This window comes from Amblyraja radiata, chromosome 41 (assembly GCF_010909765.2).
Source record: "Amblyraja radiata isolate CabotCenter1 chromosome 41, sAmbRad1.1.pri, whole genome shotgun sequence".
Lineage (NCBI taxonomy): Eukaryota > Metazoa > Chordata > Chondrichthyes > Rajiformes > Rajidae > Amblyraja > Amblyraja radiata.
In genome coordinates this window covers 6,913,398-6,936,470 of record NC_045996.1, presented here as the reverse complement: position 1 = coordinate 6,936,470, position 23,073 = coordinate 6,913,398, and the positions used below count along the sequence as shown (strand labels likewise).

Below are 23,073 nucleotides of genomic sequence, written 5' to 3'. Positions count from 1 at the left end.
CAACGAGATCTGGGTGTCCATGTACATCAGTCACTGAAAGTAAGCATGTAGGGTCAACAGGCAATGAAGAAATCAACTGGCAAGGTGGCCTTCATAACAAGAGGAGTTGAGTATATGAGCAAAGAGGTGCATCTGCGGGTGTACGGGGCGCTAGTGCGACCACACCTAGAGTATTATGTGCAGTTTTCGTCTCCAAATTTGAGGAAAGACATTCATGCTGTTGAGGGAATGCAGCGTGGGTTCACGAGGTTAATTCCCGGGATGGCGGGACTCTGGTCGAGGAAGAACCGGAGGGCTTTTAGTCCATCCTGGTGGGGGATGGAGGTGTAGAATGACTGGGAATCGATGGTGAAGATGAGGGGGTGAGGACCTAGAGAGTGGAATGCGTGGAGACGGCGGAGAGGGTCTGAGGTGTCTAGAACATAGGTGGGAAGGGATTTGACCAAGGGGGATAGGATGGAGTCAAGGTATGTGGAGATGAGTTCGGTGGGGCACGAACAAGCAGAGACAATGGGTCTGCCGGGAGAGCCGGGTTTATGGATTTTGGGGAGAAGGTAAAAACGGGGCGTGCGGGGCTGGGGAACGATGAGGTTGGAAGCTTGAAGGTACACAAAATTGCTGGAGGAACTCAGCGGGTGCAGCAGCATCTATGGAGCGAAGGAAATGGGCGACGTTTCGGGCCGAAACCCTTCTGAAGGGTTTCGGCCCGAAACGTCGCCCATTTCCTTCGCTCCATAGATGCTGCTGCACCCGCTGAGTTCCTCCAGCAATTTTGTGTACCTTCGATATTCCAGCATCTGCAGTTCCCTTTTGAACAGGTTGGAAGCTTGGTCGGGCAGGGCGTGGAAATTGATGAAGTTGGTGATGGTGCTAGATATGGTGGACTGGTGGTCGGTGATGGTGCTAGATATGGTGGCCTGGTGACAAGGGAGATGCCGTGGTAATCTGGCGCGTCGATCTCTACAAAGCTGAGGCCACGCGCCAACTCTCGGACGCCTCCTCCTACTTACCCTTGGACCATGACCCCACCGACGAGCACCAGGCCACCATATCTAGCACCATCACCGACTTCATCAATTCCCACGCCCTGCCCGACCAAGCTTCCAACCTCATCGTTCCCCAGCCCCGCACGGCCCGTTTTTACCTTCTCTCCAAAATCCACAAACCCGGCTCTCCCGGCAGACCCATTGTCTCTGCTTATTCGTGCCCCACCGAACACATCTCCACATACCTTGACTCCATCCTATCCCCCTTGGTCAAATCCCTTCCCACCTATGTTCTAGACACCTCAGACACTCTCCGCCGTCTCCACGCATTCCACTCTCTAGGCCGTCACCCCCTCATCTTCACCATGGATGTCCAGTCACTCTACACCTCCATCCCCCACCAGGATGGCCTCAAAGCCCTCCGGTTCTTCCTCGACCAGAGGAGCAACCTATACCCAGCCACTGACACTCTCCTCCGCCTAGCGGAGTTGGTCCTCACCCTCAACAACTTTACGTTTGACTCCTCCTATTTCCTCCAAACACAAGGCGTAGCTATGGGCACACGCATGGGCCCTAGCTACGCCTGCCTCTTTGTCGGGTACGTTGAACAATCCTTGTTCAATACGTACCAGGGCCCCATCACCGACCTCTATCTCCGTTACATTGACGACTGCTTTGGGGCCACCTCCTGCACCTACACACAACTGATTGACTTCATCCACTTCACCACCAACTTCCATCCGGCGCTCCAATACACCTGGACCATTTCCGACACTTCCCTACTATTCCTTGACCTCACCATCTCCATCGCAGGGGACAGACTCCTGACCGACATACATTACAAACCTACTGACTCACATGGCTATCTGGACTACACGTCTTCCCACCCTTCCCCCTGTAAAGACTCCATCCCCTACTTCCAATTCCTCTGCTTACGCCGCATCTGTTCCCAGGATGAGACATTCCATATCAGGGCATCGGAAATGTCCTCGTTCTTCAGGGAACGGGGATTCCCCTCCGCCACCATAGATGAAGCTCACACCAGGGCCTCATCCATACTCCGTAACACTGCTCTATCTCCCCATCCCCGCACTCGCAACAAGGGCAGAGTCCCTCTGGTCCTCACCTTTCACCCCACCAGCCGGCAAATACAACACATAATCCTCCGCCATTTCCGCCACCTCCAACGTGACCCCACCACTCGCCACAACTTCCCATCTCCCCCCCATGTCTGCCTTCCGCAAAGACCGCTCCCTGCGCAACGCCCTTGTCAATTCTTCCCTTCCCTCCCGTACCACCCCATCCCCGGGCACTTTCCGTTGCAACCGCAAGAAATGCAACATCTGTCCCTTCACCTCCCCCCTCGACTCCATTCAAGGACCCAAGCAGTCGTTCCAGGTGCGACAAAGGTTCACCTGTATCTCCTCCAACATCATCTACTGCATCCGCTGCTCTAGATGTCAGCTGATTTACATCGGGGAGACTAAGCGGAGGTTGGGCGATCGTTTCGCCGAACACATCCGCTCAGTCCGCAATAACCTACCTGACCTCCCAGTGGCTTAGCACTTCAACTCCCCCTCCCATTCCCAATCCGACCTCTCTGTCCTGGGTCTCCTCCATTGCCAGAGTGAGCAACACTGGAAATTGGAGGAACAGCACCTCATATTCCGCCTGGGGACCTTGCGTCCGGATGGCATGAACATTGAATTCTCCCAATTTTGCTAGTCCTTGCTGTCTCCTCCCCCTCCTTAACCCTCTACCTGTCTCCTCCCACCCTCCCATCCGCCCGCCCTCGGGCTCCTCCTCCTCCCGGTGTCCTTCCTTCTCCCCCCCGCCCCCATCAGTCTGAAGAAGGGTTTAGGCCCGAAACGTCGAATATTTCTTTCGCTCCATAGATGCTGCTGCACCCGCTGAGTTTCTCCAGCAATTTTGTGTACCGTGCAATAACAGCGGTTCGGCATCCAGATGCTGTTTTGGCTACTTCGTCTGCAGCGATTTCCCTTCATGGTCATGTCGTTTTCCTTCTGGTGTGCCTGGCATTTAAGGACAGCTAGTGTCCTAAGCTTCATTTTTGCCTTTATCAGGTATATACTTTACTGATAACTTTGCATGCGATCTACGTTGCTTTTCTTTTTTTTCTTGAACTCAACATTTATTGACATAACAAAATACACATGCAGCCAAAACCAAGAAACACACAAAAGACAGTCTCAAAATGACAAAATACAAATCACCTGACCTCTATTAGCATCGCATCAAATCCTCTTAACATTCTATCATAAAAGCATGTTATTCACAGGCACCAGAGCAAGCTCATCCATTCATATCCTTAATCAATCTTGGCATTTGTAATAGTACAGGTTTCGATATGATATTAAAGGCATCAGTCCTCAACTGGAGTTTAGCCGTTATACTTTCCATCAAGTATACATTTTTCAATCTTTCCCTCCACTGTTGAACATTCGGTGGCATTTCCATTCTCCATAGCACTGTTATCATCTTTTTAGCAATCAACAGCATCACCCCAAGCAAATATTTCTGATTTTGAATATCTGTCTCTGCTGCAGTTTCTCCTAATATGAAACAAGCCGGTTCCAAAGGTAGATCCACTCCCAGAATTAATTTAATCTCTACCTGGATATCTCTCCAGTAGTGGTACAATTTGGGACAATCCCCAAAAATATGTGTGTGATCACCAAACTTCCCACATTGTCCCCAGCATAAATTTGAGGTGCTACTGTATCTTGCCAGCACTAGGGAGGTCCCAAATACTTTAATTTTAATTTTTCAATCGCACTCCCTCCAAGAGGGGCTGCTTGTTAACTTATGGCCAAAGAGACATGTCCTTTCCCATATTTCATCTGTAATAATAATGTTAATTTCCAATTCCCATTTCTGTTTTGTTTGTATAGTATTTCCTTTTGTATAGTCTTGAAGTCCTTGATATAAATGAGATATCAAATTATTTTGTAACTCTCCCTCTATAGTCATCAAGAAATGTTTTTCCAAATTTGAAGGTAGTCTACATATCTGCTCCCAATCTATATGTGTCTGTAAGTAGTGCCGTATCTGGAGGAACCTAAAGAAATCCGACCCTGACAGTCCAAATTCATTCTGTAGGTGCTTATAAGATTTCAAGACTCCCCCGCAAAAAAAGCTGGTCCACAGTAATAAGCCCTTTGTCTGCCCAATTTCTAAATCCCTTATCAATGTTGCTGGGTATAAAATTGGGATTAGCTGCTATCTTCATTGCTCTAGATATAGAATTAAAAAGATGTAATTGCTTTCTGATAGCTAGCCACGTTTTCATCGTGAATTTAATCCAACCGTTATCTACTTTTAATTTCTTCCAATTTACTTGAGTTAGAAATGGGAGCCCAGCCAGGGCAATACTAGGACATGCATATTGTTCTATTTTCACCCATCCCGTTTCCTCGTCGTTCGTTAACCATGCTATCACGGTTCTCAGCTGCGCTGCCCAATAATAATATTTAAAGTTGGGCATGTTTAGGCCCCCTTTTTGTTTTGATAACAACAGTGTCTTAAGTCTGACTCTGGGTCTCTTATTTTGCCACACAAATCGTGTTAACTCTTTATCTAACGCCTTAAATGCCGCGTCAGGGACCCCTACTGGTAAAGATTTAAATAAGAAAAGCAGTCGGGGCAAAATGTTCATTCGAACAACTTCCACTCTACCAATTAGAGATATAGGGAGAATATTCCATCTGTGTATGTCTTCCTTTATCTTCTTGAATAATTTACCATAGTTAGCTTCATACCATGCAGTGATAGAGGAAGTGATGACAATACCTAGATATCAAAAACCCTCCCGGGTCCAATGGAACCTGACCTGATCATTTAACTGCGAGGGCCACAGACCTGACAGCATCATTGCTTCTAATTTTGTGTCATTTATTTTATATCCCGATATTTCTCGTTATTCCTGTAAGACTTGCATTACGCGAGGCACTGAGGAAATAGGGTTACTCACATAGATCATAACATCATCTGCAAATAGTGAATTTTTTTGGTCCCCTCCCCGATCATCTTTAATGCCCTCAATATAGTCATCTTGCCTAATAGTTTCTGCGAGCGGATCTAAACATAAGTCAAAAAGCAGGGGACTCAGACTGTCTCCCTGTCTAACTCCCCTCTTTGATTAAAACAACTCAGAGCAACATCCATTCTTGACTTTGGATTTAAATATAATATGTTCACCCAATTAATACATTTTGTGTGGAACCCCATTTTATCTAGTGCGTATTCAAGATAGACCCAATCTACTCTGTCGAAAGCCTTTTGAGCACCTAAACCTGAAGTCTGATGCTTCCTTTTTGCACATGTCATGATATTCAGGGTACTCCTAATATTATTGGCTCCCTGTCTGCCCTGTATGAACCCTGTTTGATCAGCATGTATCAATTGTTTTATAATTTTTTGTATTATCTTGGTTAATATAAAGTATGAGTATCGTTAAGTCATTGCATAAGAGACTTATCGGTCTGTAGCCCTCACATCCCGTTGGATCATTCCCTTCCTTATAAATAGCAGAAATTATAGCCTCGGCCCATGATCTCGGTGGGTTACCTTCAGCCAAGGCATAATTATAGACTCTAGCCAGAATCGGAGAAAGCTCGTTCTCAAAACGTTTATAAAACACTCCTGGAAATCCATCCGTCCCCGGGGATTTGTTGTTCTTTATTTTTTTTATTACTTCTTTTATTTCCTGCTCTTCTATTTGTGTTATCATATTTCTCGCTTCTTCTTGAGAAAGGCCGGGCATTTTTAATCCAGAAAAGAAAGTCTTGATCTTTTCCTCGTTATCTATGATTTCAGGGGAGTCGTATAACTGTTCGTAAAAGGATGCAAATGCTTCTGTGATTTCTCGTGGTTGTGAAACTAAATTTCTAGAGATCGGATGTACAACTTTGGAAACTACTCAATTAACTTGTTCCTTACGCAACTGAAATGCCAGAAGGCGACTCGCCCTATTTCCCTTCTCATAGTATTTTTGATTTAAGAATCGAATGGCTCCTTCCGCTTTATATGTTAGAAGCTCTTTTAACTCATGTCTTTTTTCTTTTAGTTCCTTTAACATATTCTTGTTTCTATTGTTATTTTTGTGTTCTACTTCTAATAACTTTATTTTATTTTCCAAGTCAGATTGTTTCTTCAACCTATTCTTCCTTACTCTACTCGATATTTCAATCATTTTGCCCCTTATTACTGCTTTTGCACCGTCCCGGAGAGTGGATAATGTTATTTCACTATTGTCATTGTGGTCAAAATACTCTTTAATACAGTTCCTAATTTCCTGTATCACAACGTTATCTGTCAATAAAGAAATGTTAGCTCTCCAATATTTAAAACTCTTTTCGGTTCCTAACTGCAAAGTAAGGATTATGGGCGCATGGTCACTGATTGTTAATGAACCAATTTTACAATCTACCACTTTATATGTATATTGTTTGAGAATACAAAACATGTCTATACGTGAGTAACTCCCGTGCACGTTCGAATATAAACTATAATCCTTGGATTTTTATATCTCCAGGAGTCTACTAATCCCAACTCCCCCAGCATATTATTTAATATTTTGTTTTTTTTGGTTTGGTTGTACTCATCTGGTAATCTATCCAACCTCCCATCAAGGACCGCATTGAAATCACAACCTAATATTATCATACCTTTGGCATATTCTGCAATTATATTTGCAATGTCTCTGAAGAAAGAGTAATCATCTTCCGTTGGTGCATAAATATTTATAATCGATACTACCATCCCACTTATTGTACCAATTACCATTACATATCTTCCCAATGTATCTTGGAGTACCTTTTCCACGGAGAAAACTACATTTCTATTGAAAAGGATAGCCACTCCTCTCCTTTTCCCATAGGAGATACGAAATACCTCACCAACCCAATCGCTTCTAAGCTTTTTATGTTTAGTTTCATGGACGTTATAGCTTACTATCTTTAAGGTAGTCATTATCCCTCGTTGTGTAATCTACTAGTTGCTTTCTATACCTTGTTTTTTTCTTGCCCTGGTTAGCCTGTGAATATCCGCTGTACTCAAAATACAATTCGCCAAGGTGCGATGTCACAATAATAAACATTTGTCAAACTAACATATCAATAAACAATAAACAAATCATTAAATCAATATACAATACAACTTTGCACATAGGACATAAAATATATAACGAAAAGAGGGGCTTCCTACCTAACAACCCCATCTGGACACCCTAAACTAACTGGTGTACCAGTTCGTTGTAAAAGGCGAAGATATATGACTGGGTCTCTCCTGGGTAACCCACTTATGTGTGGTTGCAACTACAGTAAGGTTGCTCTGAATCCCACTTTGGGACTTTTGAATTACAATTATAAACAAAAATAAATGGCAGGTATCTCCCCCCTCACCTGAGAGAGCCCCCCTCAGACCCTCTCTTTAATAGTACATTTAAATCAATTGGAAAATATAATACATTACAAAACCAGCCGTATCTATGCTGTAAGACATGGCATAATTACCCTCCATCAAGACAACAAAACAAAACCAGATGGTATATGTATAAACTATTTACATATTATTTGTCTCATCTTATACTCTTATCTGATCGTATAGATGTTAATTGTCCACTTCATTAACTCAAATATCTCTTTCAGACATTTTACCATTTGCACATATGATCCACGTTTCTGTGGTTATTTCAAACCTATCTATCGTCCATCTGCTATGATACTCAGCATGGTACAAATATCTTCCTTGACAGATTTGCCAATCCTCTCTGACCACTTGCTTTATTAATTCCCCCTGACCAGTGGGCTCGCAGCAATTCTCTATACAACACATCTCTGGACTCCGATCTGATGTAAATCCCCAACTTTTCCACTGTAGGCACTGCCTCAGTTAGTGTCCTGAAGGATTTAACTCCAGTATCTAGGAAGATATTGAGCTGTGCCGGGAATGGAGACTTGGCTTTAATATTTTTCTCTCGTAGTTGCTTAACACCTGTCGTACCTACTTGCGCTTTCTCTGGACTTCTAGCGAGTAGTCTTGATCAAAATATACTCTGTCCCCATCAAATATTATCTTTTGCTGCTTCCAAGCCTGTTGCAACACGAGATCTTTCGTATAATAAACTAAACATCTGACTGTTATAGATCTTGGTGGGGCTTGCTCTGCACTCGGTCTAGCTGCGAGGGACCTATGTGCTCTCTCTATATTAATAATTAAATCTTCCGGAAGTTCTAGGGAATTCCTCAACAGTTCATTTACAAACTGGAGCATGTCCTTTTTTTCCTTTCCCTCTTTGACTCCATATATACGCACATTTTTACGCCTCGCTCGATTTTCCAGGTCCAGGCATTTCTCTGCTAACTTAGCTTCTCTCTGTAACAGGGAGTTAATCACTCTCTCGTGTCTCATATCCTTATCTTCTGTTGAATTTACTCTGACCTCCATTTCCTTTAATTTTCCTTCCAGCCTTTCCATTCGAGCTGTTAAATCCTTAATTTTACCCTCCACTCTCGTTAATCTCTGTTTTGTATCTTCTGAGGCTATCTTCTATGTTCTTTTGTCAGTTCTCTCAACTCAGAGAGAATTAACTGGGTTTCCTTACAGCCTCGGAGTCATCTTGGGAGTCTGTCAGCTTCTGACCTTCATTCTTTCCCTTTCCTCCGCGCTCGGACGCTTTATGTAGACCCATCATGTTCAGACAGCCGTTGACACTCCTTTATCCTCGTAAATCACAGTATTTTTCTTTCTTATGGCTGGTTTGAAGAGGGCCTCCCGGGGAGTATGTCGTTTACACTGTCTTCACTGTCATGGCGTCACCGACAATATTTTCTTAAAGCCTCTCCGTTTTCATACTGTCCCAAACAAATTACAAAACAGACCCGGCGTGCATATGGTGAGTCTGTATCACCATCAACTTTCTCACCTTCCCTCATGTCACATGCTGCTATTAAGGCCTTAATTTCTGCCAACTGATTTGAGCAAGGTTGCGAGCATGATCCCAATTTAATACCTTACACTCTGATTGGTCCTGTTGCACGACTGCAAACACTGCATGATTGCTGTTATGATCCAAATAACAATAAACATGCACAAACAAGACCTTCATTTTCATCATTCAATGGATCTGACTAAAATATTTATCTGGCTTGTGTGTCTTGCCTCCTTTATTATTTTACTTAATGGCATCACACTTTCAACATACTTTACAATCTAGACTGAAATGTATCCTGCCACTCCCAAGAACGTCACCATCTGTCCTATTGTCTGAGGTTTGGGTGCTTTAATTATTGCCTCAATTAGATCCGGCGCTCCACCTTTTACTCCGTTGGATATTACTTGTCCTAAATACTCTACTTGCTGCTCACAAAACTGCGCCTTCTTCCTGGATACTTTTCGACTTCCTATGCCAGCTTCTTCAAGAGAATTAAAGCGTCTCGCTCACATTGCTACTCACTTGTGGAGCAAACCAACAAATCATCCACTTTTTGTATTAACGTGCTTTCTAACAGTATGCATTCCAAATCAGCCTCTAATATCTGATTGAAAACATGGGGCAATTATTTAAATCCCAGCGACATCCTACGCTTGGTATGTTTAGTACCTCTTCTTAATGTTCCTATCACCTCGCCCTGTCGATCTGCAAGCCTTTCACTTTATTTGCGAAATTTCTCCATCGCGTGGACCAAATGATACCTGGCCTAGGAGTGGGACGTATATGTCAATCCCACCACCTCCTCATGTCTAGATTTGGCTTGAGGAGGCATAACATCCACACCAGCGGTCCGGGACATAGCGTTCCTTAACTGGTTGCCTACTATTTCTTGTTCAGATTCGTGTCTCCACCTTTTCAGTTGGATCTCCTGAAAAGCTGCTGGATTATTTGCCTCCCCCAGTGGATGCCCCCTTAATGCATTGGAGTCACCTTAATTCGGTAACAGTGTCTGAGGGCCTGCCATACCTTCTGCCTGATTGTGTCAAACGCCGTACCATTGATCATTTCATAATTCACCGCATTTTCATACCAGCCATCTTCAGGAATTCTCTCAGTTTAGTGGTTCCCATCACTTTCACCTTCACATTTCCGATAGCCAATAATCGTCCCGCGTTCTCCTCCTCAAAAGTCCCAATTCAGTTTCCTGCCCCATCAGGAATATTGGGCAATGTATTTTTTAGCACTTCCAGGTCCTGGGTCCCCCAAGGAATATACTGTGTATATCCTGTTCTTTTTAAAAGCAGTGGCATCATTTTAACCCTCTGTTCCTGTTCCTCTTCCTCTACCGCTGCCTTGCCATTCCAATTATTTTTCGCGTGCCTTCCTTCCCATTCTAAACTCAATTTCTTGCTTCTCAGATATTCTAGCCTCCTTTGCGATTCTTTCACCTTCCTTTTAAATTCTCTACTGACCCCTCATATCGTTTTACCCTCACACCTCTTCTGTCATTTCCTGTTTCTGTTGTCTCCTCACTGCCGCGCACACTTTCCCCTATAAGCAGCTTAAGTACATCTATCTCATTTCTCTCTTCTTTTTCCGCATTTCCAACTTATCTGTGGGCCTATCATCCTTAAGTAACACTTCCATCCTGTCACATATATTGTACTGCGCATGTGGTTCCATTGTTTAAAAAGGGTTCTAAGAGTAAACCTAGGAATTATAGAGCTGTTAGTTGGACATCAGTGGTGGTCAAATTCATGGAAAGGATACTTAGAGGCAAAATATATAAGCATCTGGATAAACAGGGTCTGATTAAAAACAGTCAACATGGATTTGTGCCTGGAAGTTCATGTTTGACTAATCTTGAATTTATTGAAGAGGTTACTATGGAAAGTAGTACTTAATCAGTGCTCCCGTGGATTGTGAAGCAACACCAACACAGAGAAGCAGGAGAAAGCATTAATTGGCTCTAGCCCGAGTGGGAGGAGAGTTATATAACCATATAATAACAATTGTCAAGTCTTCTAATGTTTTTGCAGATTCCCCGCTTGAAAGGGATTTGATTTATCTACCCCGAAATGATGAACTGGATTCACTCAGACCAAACAATTCTTTTCCACCTTTTTTATTTTCGACTTCTTTTATTTTGGCAGATTAGTCTTTATCAGTTTTTAGCAGTTTTAGTCTTTACCAATTTTGGTCTTTATCAGTTTTGGTCTTTATCAGTTTTGGTCTTTATCAGCGTTGGTCTTTATCATGTGAAAAACCTTTAGACACAAAGGCAAAAAATATACACATTACTGTAACCAAATATAAATAACAGAAAATTACATGTATCTAACATTCCAACTCATAGCAGCCATTTTATTTTTAAAATAATTTTCACATTTCATTAAATGAAAAATACAAATAATGCCCACTACTGTTACCAATTTTTTAGCTTAATATCATATGAATCTTTACTGTTTTTTAACACATTTTATCATATTTTTTAAAGTGCAATTATTTAAACTAACACCACACATAGCATATAAGTATTAGAAATTAGCTCACATTACCCCTTAACATATGCACTTTACATAGACAACAAACATTATCATCACCCTGTCATCTTGGTTAACAAACACCACCAATATCACAACACGTTAGCCAGACATGTTTCTCAGATATTAAAGGGTTAAACAGAGTCTCTGGGGCTGCAGTCTTCGGCTCAGTCCATTTAGAGTTCAGTCCTTACCGGCTGCCAATCGGGTCTGTAGAAAATCAGTCCTGCTTGCCTTTTCTGGCTATCGCGGCAGTCTTTTTGGACAGTCCTTTTGATTTACTGTTCAAGTTTTGCTGCTCGCAAGTCTCTTGTGCCTTCTTCACTGGCTTCTGGTGCTGTGTGCCCTATTGACCCCCGGGCAGAACTCGGCAGGCTGGGGATCCGCCCACTTTAATCACTGTCTCGTGATTTCAATTTAGCATTTCTCTGCACCTGTTCTTTCATTTCAGTTTGACTTGACACCTCCCACTCGAACTTCCAATGGAACCACTTGGGAGATCGACGCTTTAAAGTCAAACTTTGAAGTCTAGGTTTGAACTTGGTCTTTATGGGCTACCAGTCGAACTGTTGTGGTGCTTGGGAAAGTTGTGCCCCATTGCGCAGCACAAAAAATGTATTTTAGAGCATTTTCTTGTTCTCTTATTGTAATGACTCCTGTCAAAGAGATGGCCTCCCACTTTGGATTGTTTAGGGCTTTGTTCTTGCCAAGAAACCTCTTCGCTGCTCTCCAAATCCATGCGACTGTCTTGATCTGTCGTGTTAGAATGCTGAATCGCTTGACATCAACAAGGTTCTGAATAGCTGACCCTGCAGGTGGTCTCTTTGGGTTTGTTGGTTCCGGTTCTTGGTTCTCTACTTTGGCTCTTGATAGTGCTGCAACAAAAGCTTTCTTCTGTAACTTGTTGATGTTCTCTCTGACAGTGGCAGCCAGTTCTTTAGCTGATTTTATTGGCCACTCACTCACAGGCAATACCAGGAACTTCGGTCCATTTTGCCACTCCGAATACTGATCAAGTTCTTGAGGGCTGGCACCTCTGGTGATTACATCAGCGATGTTTTGTGGGCCAGGAATCCACCGCCAGTCCTGAATGTTGGTGCTTGTTTGAATCTCTCCAATCCGATTGGCGAAGAATGTCTGAAATCCATAGCTTTCTCGCTGTATTGCACCAAGGATTGTTTGGCTATCCACAAGATGATACCACTTCTCCACTTGAATTCGACTGTGTAGCTCAAAATACTTCTTTAAGCGTGAGGCGAACACTGCTCCGCACATCTCTGCTTTAACAGCGTCTCCTCTGTAGTCCAAAGGAGTTAACTTGGCCTTGGATTCCACAAGTCTGACAATTGGGCCATGGTCTGAATCCCATCTCAGGTACAACACTGCCCCGTAGGTGTGATCTCTTCCGTCAGAAAAGGTGATTCCCAAGGGTTCAGTTGCGGAGCAAGAGGGAGTCAGTGCCCTGACGAACTTGACTTTTCCAAGTTGTACGTACTCTTCAAAGAGCTCAATTGCATCCTCCCTGAGTCCATCTGAGAGTGCCATGTCCCATGTGTCTCTGACCGAACAGCTTCCCTCTTTTGCTTCTTGGAAAGCTCTGCGTACTAGAATCGCTCCCTTTTGCTTAACAGGAGCCACTATGCCGATGGGGTCATATAGCCCTGCTACCTGGCTGAGAAGCTCTCTTCTTGTTAGGGGATTTGGCGTCTGAGTTTTGATTTGCTCTTGTAGAAGGCTTTGACCAAGCCGCATCTTTTTCTTTCTCTTGGAGAAATTGATTCCCACCATAACGTGGAGCATGTCCTCTTCAACAATGTAGCCCAGACCAAGTGCCTTGTTATCATCATCATGCATTTGGTTTGGTAGGATCATGCTTTTTGTTTTGCTTTTCTTTAAAGCATCATTGTCCTCCTTCCTCCCACTTTGGCCAGACAGAACCCAAGGCTTGAGCTCAAACCCACCAGCTTTTAGGATTCGTTCCACATTTGCTGTGATGATTCTCAACTGGTCGAGGCTGTTGTGAGATGTGAGGATGTCGTCAACATAGCTGTCTTTCTGGAGTACTTGCTGCTCATCCTTGAGGTGGGTAAAAGAAGGAAGATTAGCAGTCTCACGCATTGCCAACTGTGCAATGCACCCCGCAGGTTTGTCTCCGATGTTCACTCTTGTGATAGCATACTCTCCCAGCTCCTCGTCCTCGGAATCTCGCCAGAGGAATCTGTGTAAGTGTACTTCACGGTCCTCCAACCAGACTGAGTTATACATCTTCTTTATGTCTCCCAGAGCAGCATAGATTCCGCCTCTGAATCTGAGGAGGACGGCGCGAATTTGGTTGAGGACGTCTGGACCTTTCATCAGCAAATCATTTAAGCTGACACCATTGCACTTTTGGCTGCTGTTCCACACTAGTCTCACTGGGGTTGTGACAGAGTGGGGGTTTGGAACAATAAGGTGACTCGCACACCACACTGGTCCCTTCCAGTTTGCAATCATGTCTTCGGACAATTTGATTGCAGCCTTTCGGTCCACCATGTCGTGCACCTGAGCTGTGTAGGCACTTTTCCATGCTGGTTCTCTGGATAGCTGCCTCTCCGTCCTGAGAAATGTGGCTTCCACTGTCCTTTTATTAGTTGGTAGAGAAGCTGGGTCTTCCAACCAAGGATAGCTAGCATGCCAATGTGGGTCTTTACTGTGACGGTCTCCTGTTACGTAGGTGAGGCATTCCCTTACTACTTCGAGCTCTCCTCCAACCAGAGTCATTTCTTTTCCGCCTGGCTGGCAGTTTCCACAGCGGCAACCCCCGCACTTTGGCTCGCATGCTGCTCCAATGCTATCCCACTTCCACCAATCCAAGAAGTCCCGATTGGCGGTTGATGTACGTGACTTCTGGACTTTGACGGCGACCTGTCCGTTTGGTGAAAGTTCCTCAGGGACTGGGGCAGTGAGCTCCTCATACTTTAAAGCAGCTGCTCTCATTGATCTTGCGAAGTGTGTTTTGGACATGTGGGCTGACATGGTAAGCTTCTCAAATAGCTCAGGATGACAACCTCCAACAGTCTTTCCCAGTGGTCCATCCCACAGAATGAGATCTCCAACAGTTCTAATCCTCTGAGGCGCTAGCTGACCTTCTCTATGGCTTATGAGCAAATGTATCTCTTTTGGTCTCACAAGTGGGACGTCTGGAAATAACTTTTGCAGCTGCTGTGTTGTCACATGTTTGTGAACATCTGCAATGCTGTCCAATCCATAACAAACTAACTGGTGCGACTTGAGTGTGCACTTGGGAGTCTTCACTCGGATCTTTAGAAGGTAGCGCCTCGTCTCTACGTGGACCTTCATCCCCCCAACTCCATGGACGATAAGCGTAATGTCTTCACTCCTAAGGTTCAGTCTACTCGCAGCCTTGTGAGTTATGTAGTTGGTATCTGAAGCCAAGTCAATTAATGTCCCAACCTTTTGTCCAGCATTTGCTACGACCTATAGAAGCATCATAATTACTGGATGCTCTTGCAGTCCACCTTCCTTTAGGAGGTTTGGCTGATGCTTTGCAGTGTTGAAGGCTCTTGATGCAGTGTTGGAGAACACATCTCGGCATTGTTTTGCCAACTCTGGTGGAAGTTTGCTGAAAAAGTCCTCTTGGTGCACTGTATATTTCTTCTTGCCTTTATCTTCCTCTGGACCAAATTTACTCCTTCTATGATCCACACTGCTTTTCCTCATCTCATAATTGGGGCACAGATAAAAATGATGCTCAGGAGTCTGTTCATCCTTGCAGATTTGATTTTTACACAGATATGCAGGTTTTCAGTATGAACCATAATCATGAACTTCAAGACACTTTTTGCATGCTCCCAACTTCTTTACTGCAGCTCTTTTCTCTGTCAGCTTTAGCCCTCGAAACTGCTTGCAGAAGTACAGCTTCCTTTTATGCTTTACGTCACCACAGACTACACAACTTGTGTGGTAATTTCCTGACTTGGTAGACTTGTTTCTGGCATGTCTTGGTTCAGTCCGAGTTTCCTTTCTACCCGGCTCCTCGTCCCTCAGTTGCTCGAGCTGTTCGTATATGCTCTCCTGCTCTTTGAGAAATGACAAGAGACTGTCAAACCGTTTCTCTGGTGCCACAGCATTCCTCTTGTTAGCTACATAAACCAGCCATTCCTTCTTGATGGTTTCTGGGAGCTTGGTTTCAATTGATTTTGTCATCAGTGGATTTTTAATAGCGCCTGTGTCTCCGAGATCGCTCAAGTCCTTAAGCGCCTTTTCCACAGCTTGAATTAATTCCACTATTTTACGTGGCTGATGTCCTCTGACAGGTGGGATTCTCTGAAGCTCCTCCACTATCTCAATAGCGATAGCTGTTTGATTTCCAAACCGGTTGTCTAGGACACGAACGATATCATCTGCAGTGTTATAACTTGTGAGGCGGAGGTCTCTTGTAATTTTGTCCTCCATACTGTCCAGCAATTGAACCTTCTTCACCTCATTTGATCCAGTGGGTTCACCTTGCTTTTGCAGTGCTTCCCAATCCTTCCTCCATCTATAAAAGTCACGCTTGTTTCCAGTAAACTTAGGAAGGGCCGTGGGCCTCAGTCTGATGGCTGGTGAAGGATAATTGAAAGCATTCGCCGCTTGTGCTAATCCTTCAGCGTCCTTCTTTATTCTTGCCTGTATGAAGTCAGCCTTCCTGGAAACCAGCTTGGGGACGAGAAGCTCGAGTGTTCTTAGGTGTTTCTGGAAGCTCTCTTGCTCATCCAGAGGGACCCAACGTTTCCACCGACTGTACGTCTCCTTTGCAGTCTCTACCAGTTTCTGCAGGTGGTTAAGCATGAATTCATATGCTTCTTGGTTGCTATTTGATGGTGCGGTGGCAGCAGCAAGTTTACATGCACCATCTGCTGTCTGTAGTGAGGTGGATAATTCAACATTTCCAAAGTTTGCCCATAGAGTGTCCTGGATGAGCCTTTTGACCTCTTTTAGTTTCGACTCGCACTCCTTTGCAGTCTTTGCCAGGTCGGCATTTTGCTGTTCAGTTAACACAGTTTATTCATCTACGTCCAGCTCCGCCTCCAGCTCTGCAATGAGTCCAGCCTCCACATCGTCATTGGCTTCCATGACTTTTTCGGCCTCCTGCATGAGTTTGTTGAAATTGTTCCTGAGCTCCTCTTCAGACATTTATTCATGGTTCCTAATGATGCTGTTAACAAGACGAGATAATGCCCGTTTTGCTGTTGTCCTCTTCAGCTTGAGCTGCTCAGCTGACTTTCCAGTAACTTCATCAGCCATGTTTATCTTGACTTAACTGTCTCTTTTCCAGGTTTCCAGATCTCCTGGCCCCGCCCGGTTTTTCACTGTCAAGTCTTCTAATGTTTTTGCAGATTCCCCGCTTGAAAGGGATTTGATTTATCTACCCCGAAATGATGAACTGGATTCACTCAGACCAAACACTTCTTTTCCACCTTTTTTATTTTCTCCTTCTTTTATTTTGGCAGATTAGTCTTTAGCAGTTTTTAGCAGTTTTAGTCTTTACCAGTTTTGGTCTTTAGCAGTTTTGGTCTTTATCAGTTTTGGTCTTTATCAGCTTTGGTCTTTATCAGGTGAAAAACCTTTAGACACAAAGGCAAAAAATATACACATTACTGTAACCAAATATAAATAACCGAAAATTACATGTATCTAACATTCCAACTCATAGCAGCCATTTTGTTTTTTAAATAATTTTCACATTTCATTAAATGAAAAATACAAATAATGCCCACTACTGTTACCAATTTTTTTAGCTTAATATCATATGAATCTTTACTGTTTTTTAACACATTTTATCATATTTTTTAAAGTGCAATTATTTAAACTAACACCACACATAGCATATAAGTATTAGAAATTAGCTCACATTAGCCCTTAACATATGCACTTTACATAGACAACAAACATTATCATCACCCTGTCATCTTGGTTAACAAACACCACCAATAGCACAACACGTTAGCCAGACAAGTTTCTCAGATATTAAAGGGTTACACAGAGTCTCTGGGGCTGCAGTCTTCGGCTCAGTCCATTTAGAGTTCAGTCCTTACCGGCTGCCAATCGGGTCTGTAGAAAATCAGTCCTGCTTGCCTTTTCTGGCTTTCGCGGCAGTCTTTTTGGACAGTCCTTTTGATTTACTGTTCAAGTTTTGCTGCTCGCAAATCTCTTGTGTCTTCTTCACTGGCTTCTGGTGCTGTGTGCCCTTTTGACCCCCGGGCAGAACTCGGCAGGCTGGGGATCCGCCCACTTTAATCACTGTCTCGTGATTTCAATTTAGCATTTCTCTGCACCTGTGCTTTCATTTCAGTTTGACTTGACAACAATTACAGCACGGAAACAGGCCATCTCGACCCTTCTAGTCCGTGCTGAACACGTATTCTCCCCTAGTCCCATATACATGCGCTCAGACCATAACCCTCCATTCCTTTCCCGTCCATATAACTATCCAATTTATTTTTAAATGATAAAATCTAACCTGCCTCCACCACCTTCCCTGGAAGCTCATTCCACACAGCCACCACTCTCTGAGTAAAGAAGTTCCCCCTCATGTTACCCCTAAACTTATGTCCCTTAATTCTCAAGTCATGTCCCCTTGTTTGAATCTTCCCTACTCTCAGTGGGAAAAGCTTATCCACGTCAACTCTGTCTATCCCTCTCATCATTTTAAAGACCTCTATCAAGTCCCCCCTTAACCTTCTGCGCTCCAAAGAATAAAGCCCTAACTTGTTCAACCTTTCTCTGTAACTTAGTTGCTGAAACCCAGGCAACATTCTAGTAAATCTCCTCTGTACTCTCTCTATTTTGTTGACATCCTTCCTATAATTAGGCGACCAAAATTGTACCCCATACTCCAGAATTGGCCTCACCAATGCCTTGTACAAATTTAACATTACATCCCAACTTCTATACTCAATGCTCTGATTTATAAAGGCCAGCACACAAAAAGCTTTCTTTACCACCCTATCTACATGAGATTCCACTTTCAGGGAACTGTGCACAGTTATTCCCAGATCCCTCTGTTCACCTGCATTCTTCAATTCCCTACCATTTACCATGTACGTCCTATTTTGATTTGTCCTGCCAAGATGTAGCACCTCACACTTATCAGCATTAAACTTCATCTGCCATCTTTCAGTTAGAAGTGAGTCAGAGGGGGGAAAGCGTTGAAAAAGAGAGGCAAAGCACAGGCACACTTTACTCGGTGCTCTCGTGGAATTTGAAGCAACAGCAACAAAGAGAAGCAGGAGAAAACACTGTTTTGCTCTTTCTCGAGTGGGAGGAGAAATAGAAGTGAGTCAGAGAGGGAAACCGTTTTTAAAGTGAGGAATCTGGTTTGTAAATTGGTAAATTCGGCCATTTCGCAGTCAATATAAGCAAGACGGCTTTAAGAGAGCGGCAGTGAGGGAATTGCCCTGTGAGGGAAGTGCGAACATTTGGCTCGAGAATCTTTGGCGAGAAGGCTGAGGAGAGGAGGCTTCGCAAAACGCTGAAAAGGGAGAGACGAAAGAAGTAGATTTCAAGCAAGCTGATTCTGTGTGATAATTGCAGTACGTGAGAGGTCAAGGATACTGCTGGTGCCTCTGGCGGCTACAAATGTGAGAAGTGCATCCAGGTACAGCTCATGAAGGACCGTTTTGGGAAACTGGAGAAGCAAGTGGATGACCTCAGGTTTGTCCGGGAAACTGAGTCGTTCCGCGAAAAGTTCTACAGTAAGACTGTTACACATAAGGTACTGGAAGAGAGAAGGTGGGTGACGTTCAGAAAGGGAGGGAGACTTGGAATGCAAAAGTCCTAGTGTGTTTATCTCTTGTGAACAGGTTCACCCACTTAGAAACTGTCGGGCAGAAGACGTTATCACACTGAGCGGCGGACTGGCTTGCGAAGCTAAACGGGCTGTTGAGGGGATTCGAGGGTGGTGTGCTGCCTTCCTGGTGCCAGGGTCCAGGATGCCACGGACAGAGTACACAAAATCCTCAAGGGCGAAGGTGAACAGCCGGAAGTGGTAGGGCATGTTCTGCAGCGTGACTTTGGAAAGTTCGGACAAAGGCTGCAAAGCAGGACCTCCAGGGTTGTTATCTCCGGTTTGCTTCCAGTTCCTCGTGCTGGCGAGAGCACGGATAGGGAGATACGGGACCAGAATGTGTGGCTGAGGAACTGGTGCAGGCGGACAGGGATTTAGATTCTTAGATCACTGGGATCCGTTTTGGAGTAAGGGCGAACTGTACAAAATGGAAGGTTGCATCTGAAAAGGTGGGGGACCAGCATGATGGCAGGCATGTTTGCCAATGCTACACAGGTGGTTTAAACGGAATAAGGGGGGGGGGGGGTCAAATGGGATGGAGTTAAAGGGATATAATGTAAAGGGATAGTTAATGACCCCAGAATTAACGGGAAAGGAAGCTCACAAAGGGACAGGAGTAAGAGAGAGGCCAAGTGTAATAGAGAACGATGGGAAAGGTGAGATGCGTAAGGAATTACAAGTATTGTATATGAATGCGCGAAGTACAAGAAGTAAAGTAGATGAGCTTGAGGCTCGGTCAGAGATTGGTAGATATGACATTGTGGGGATTACTGAGACGTGGCTGCTGGAGGATCGGGCCTGGGAACTTAATATTCAGGGTTATACATCCTATAGAAAGAATAGGCACGTGGGCAGAGGAGGGGGGTGGGTAGCTCTGCTGATGAGGAAGGGAATTCAGTCCATTGCGAGGGAAGACATAGGGACTGACGAGATAGAATCACTGTGAATTGAGTGTGTGAATTGTAAAGGCAAGACTACACTAATTGGTGTTATTTACAGACCCCCAAATGGTAGCCCGGATGTAGGGTGCAAGTTGCAGTAGGAGTTCAAACTGGCATGTAGCAAAGGTAATGCCACTGTGGTGATGGGGGATTTTAATATGCAGGTAGACTGGGAAAATCAGGTTGGTTCAGGACCCCAAGGTAGAAAGTTTGTCGAATGCCTCCGAGATGGATTCTTAGAGCAGCTTGTAATGGAGCCGACCTGAGAAAAGGCAATTCTGGATTTAGCGTTGCCCAATGAACCAGATATGATAAGAAAACTCGAGGTAAAGGAAACGCTTGGAGGTAATAATAATAATAATAACAATAATAATACATTTTATTTATGGGCGCCTTTCAAGACTCTCAAGGACACCTTATAAAATTTAGTAAACACAATACAAAACATGTAAGCGGAATGAAACAAAACAAAAAATAACGACAAATAAATATAAAATAAATAGTAAAGACATCAACAATACACAATTCAAAGACACAATTCAAAGACACAATTCAAAGAGAGAGCAGCGGCAGCTAATCGCGCCAGCGTTCACTCTCCCTTCCGGCAGCCATCTTGGAAACGGAACAATAAGCATCATTAATAAAATTAGAAAAGCTAAAAGAAGATATGAGGTTGCTTTGGCAATAAGGTAAAAGTAAATCCGAAGGGTTTCTACCGCTATATTAATAGCAAAAGGATAACGAGGGATAAAATTGGTCCATTAGAGAGTCAGAGTGGCCAACTATCTGCAGAGCCAAAAGAGATGGGGGAGATATTGAACAGTTTCTTTTCTTCGGTATTCACTAAGGAGAAGGATATTGAATTGTGTGAGGTAAGGGAAACAAGTAGAGTGGCCATGGAAACTATGAGGATCAAAGAAGAGGAAGTACTGACACTTTTGAGAAATATAAAAGTGGACAAGTCTCCAGGTCCGGACAGGATATTCCCTAGGACATTGAGGGAAGTTAGTGTAGAAATAGCAGGGGCTATGGCAGAAATATTTCAAATGTCATTAGAAACGGGAATAGTGCCGGAGGATTGGCGTACTGCGCATGTTGTTCCATTGTTTAAAAAGGGGTCTAAGAGTAAACCTAGCAATTATAGACCTGTTAGTTTGACGTCACTGGTGGGCAAATTAATGGAAAGAATACTTAGAGATAATATATATAAGCATCTGGATAAACAGGGTCTGATTAGGAACAGTCAACATGGATTTGTGCCTGGAAGGTCATGTTTAACTAATCTTCTTGAATTTTTTGAAGATGTTACTCGGGAAATTGATGAGGGTAAAGCAGTGGATGTTGTGTATATGGACTTCAGTGAGGCCTTTGACAAGGTTCCTCATGGAAGGTCGGTTAAGAAGGTTCAATGGTTGGGTATTAATGGTGGAGTAGCAAGATGGATTCAACAGTGGCTGAATGGGAGATGCCAGAGAGTAATGGTGGATGGTTGTTTGTCAGGTTGGAGGCCAGTGACGAGTGGGGTGCTTCAGGGATCTGTGTTGGGTCCACTGTTGTTTGTCATGTACATCAATGATCTGGACGATGGCGTGGTAAATTGGATTAGTAAGTATGCAGATGATACTAAGATAGGTGGGGTTGCGGGTAATGAAGTAGAGTTTCAAAGTCTACAGAGAGATTTATGCCAGTTGGAAGAGTGGGCTGAAAGATGGCAGATGGAGTTTAATGCTGATATGTGTGAGGTGCTACATCTTGGCAGGACAATTCAAAATAGGACGTACATGGTAAATGGTAGGGAATTGAAGAATGTAGGTGAACAGAGGGATCTGGGAATAACTGTGCACAGTTCCCTGAAAGTGGAATCTCATGTAGATAGGGTGGTAAAGAAAGATTTTGGTGTGCTGGCCTTTATAAATCAGAGCATTGAGTATAGAAGTTGGGATGTAATGTTAAAATTGTACAAGGCATTGGTGAGGCCAATTCTGTAGTATGGTGTACAATTTTGGTCGCCTAATTATAGGAAGGATGTCAACAAAATAGAGAGAGTACAGAGGAGATTTACTAGAATGTTGCCTGGATTTCAGCAACTAAGTTACAGAGAAAGGTTGAACAAGTTAGGGCTTTATTCTTTGGAGTGCAGAAGGTTAAGGGGGGACTTGATAGAGGTTTTTAAAATGATGAGAGGGATAGACAAAGTTGACGTGGAAAAGCTTTTCCCACTGAGAGTAGGGAAGATTCAAACAAGGGGACATGACTTGAGAATTAAGGGACTGAAGTTTAGGGGTAGCATGAGGGGGAACTTCTTTACTCAGAGAGTGGTAGCTGTGTGATATGAGCTTCCAGTGAAGGTGGTGGAGGCAGGTTCGTTTTTATCATTTAAAAATAAATTGGATAGTTATATGGATGGGAAAGGAATGGAGGGTTATGGTCTGAGCGCAGGTATATGGGACTAGGGGAGATTATGTGTTCGGCACGGACTAGAAGGGTCGAGATGGCCTGTTTCCGTGCTGTAATTGTTATATGGTTATATGGTTATTAACATAGAAACATCCCCCCACAATGGTTACCATTATGGGATAAGGCACAATGTCCAGTCCCCATCCCCTGTTCACCCATAGTCGGGCCAATTGAGGCCTCCACAGTTGCCTCTACGGAGGCCCGATGTTCCAGGTCGTTCTCGCCGGGAGAGGGTGCTCCGACGTCGGGAGAGTCCTCTCAGCGGCTAGGGACACCTGGAACGGTCGCTTCCTTACCGGAGACCGCGGCTTCTGAAGCCGGCAAGGCCGCGACGGTTGGAGCTCCACCACTGGCGATCTCATCG

General features: G+C 43.9%; 1 long non-coding RNA gene across 1 annotated transcript in view; it reads left to right on the top strand.

Moving 5' to 3' along the window:
• The window catches only part of LOC116967800, a 27,768-nt gene extending 6,040 nt beyond the window's left edge, over window positions 1-21,728 (top strand). The window contains exons 2-3 of the long non-coding RNA XR_004410325.1: window positions 15,909-15,914; window positions 21,684-21,728. This is a non-coding gene — a long non-coding RNA (uncharacterized LOC116967800). The remainder of the gene's footprint in view (window positions 1-15,908; window positions 15,915-21,683) is intronic.
• The last annotated feature ends 1,345 nt before the right edge of the window (window positions 21,729-23,073 follow it).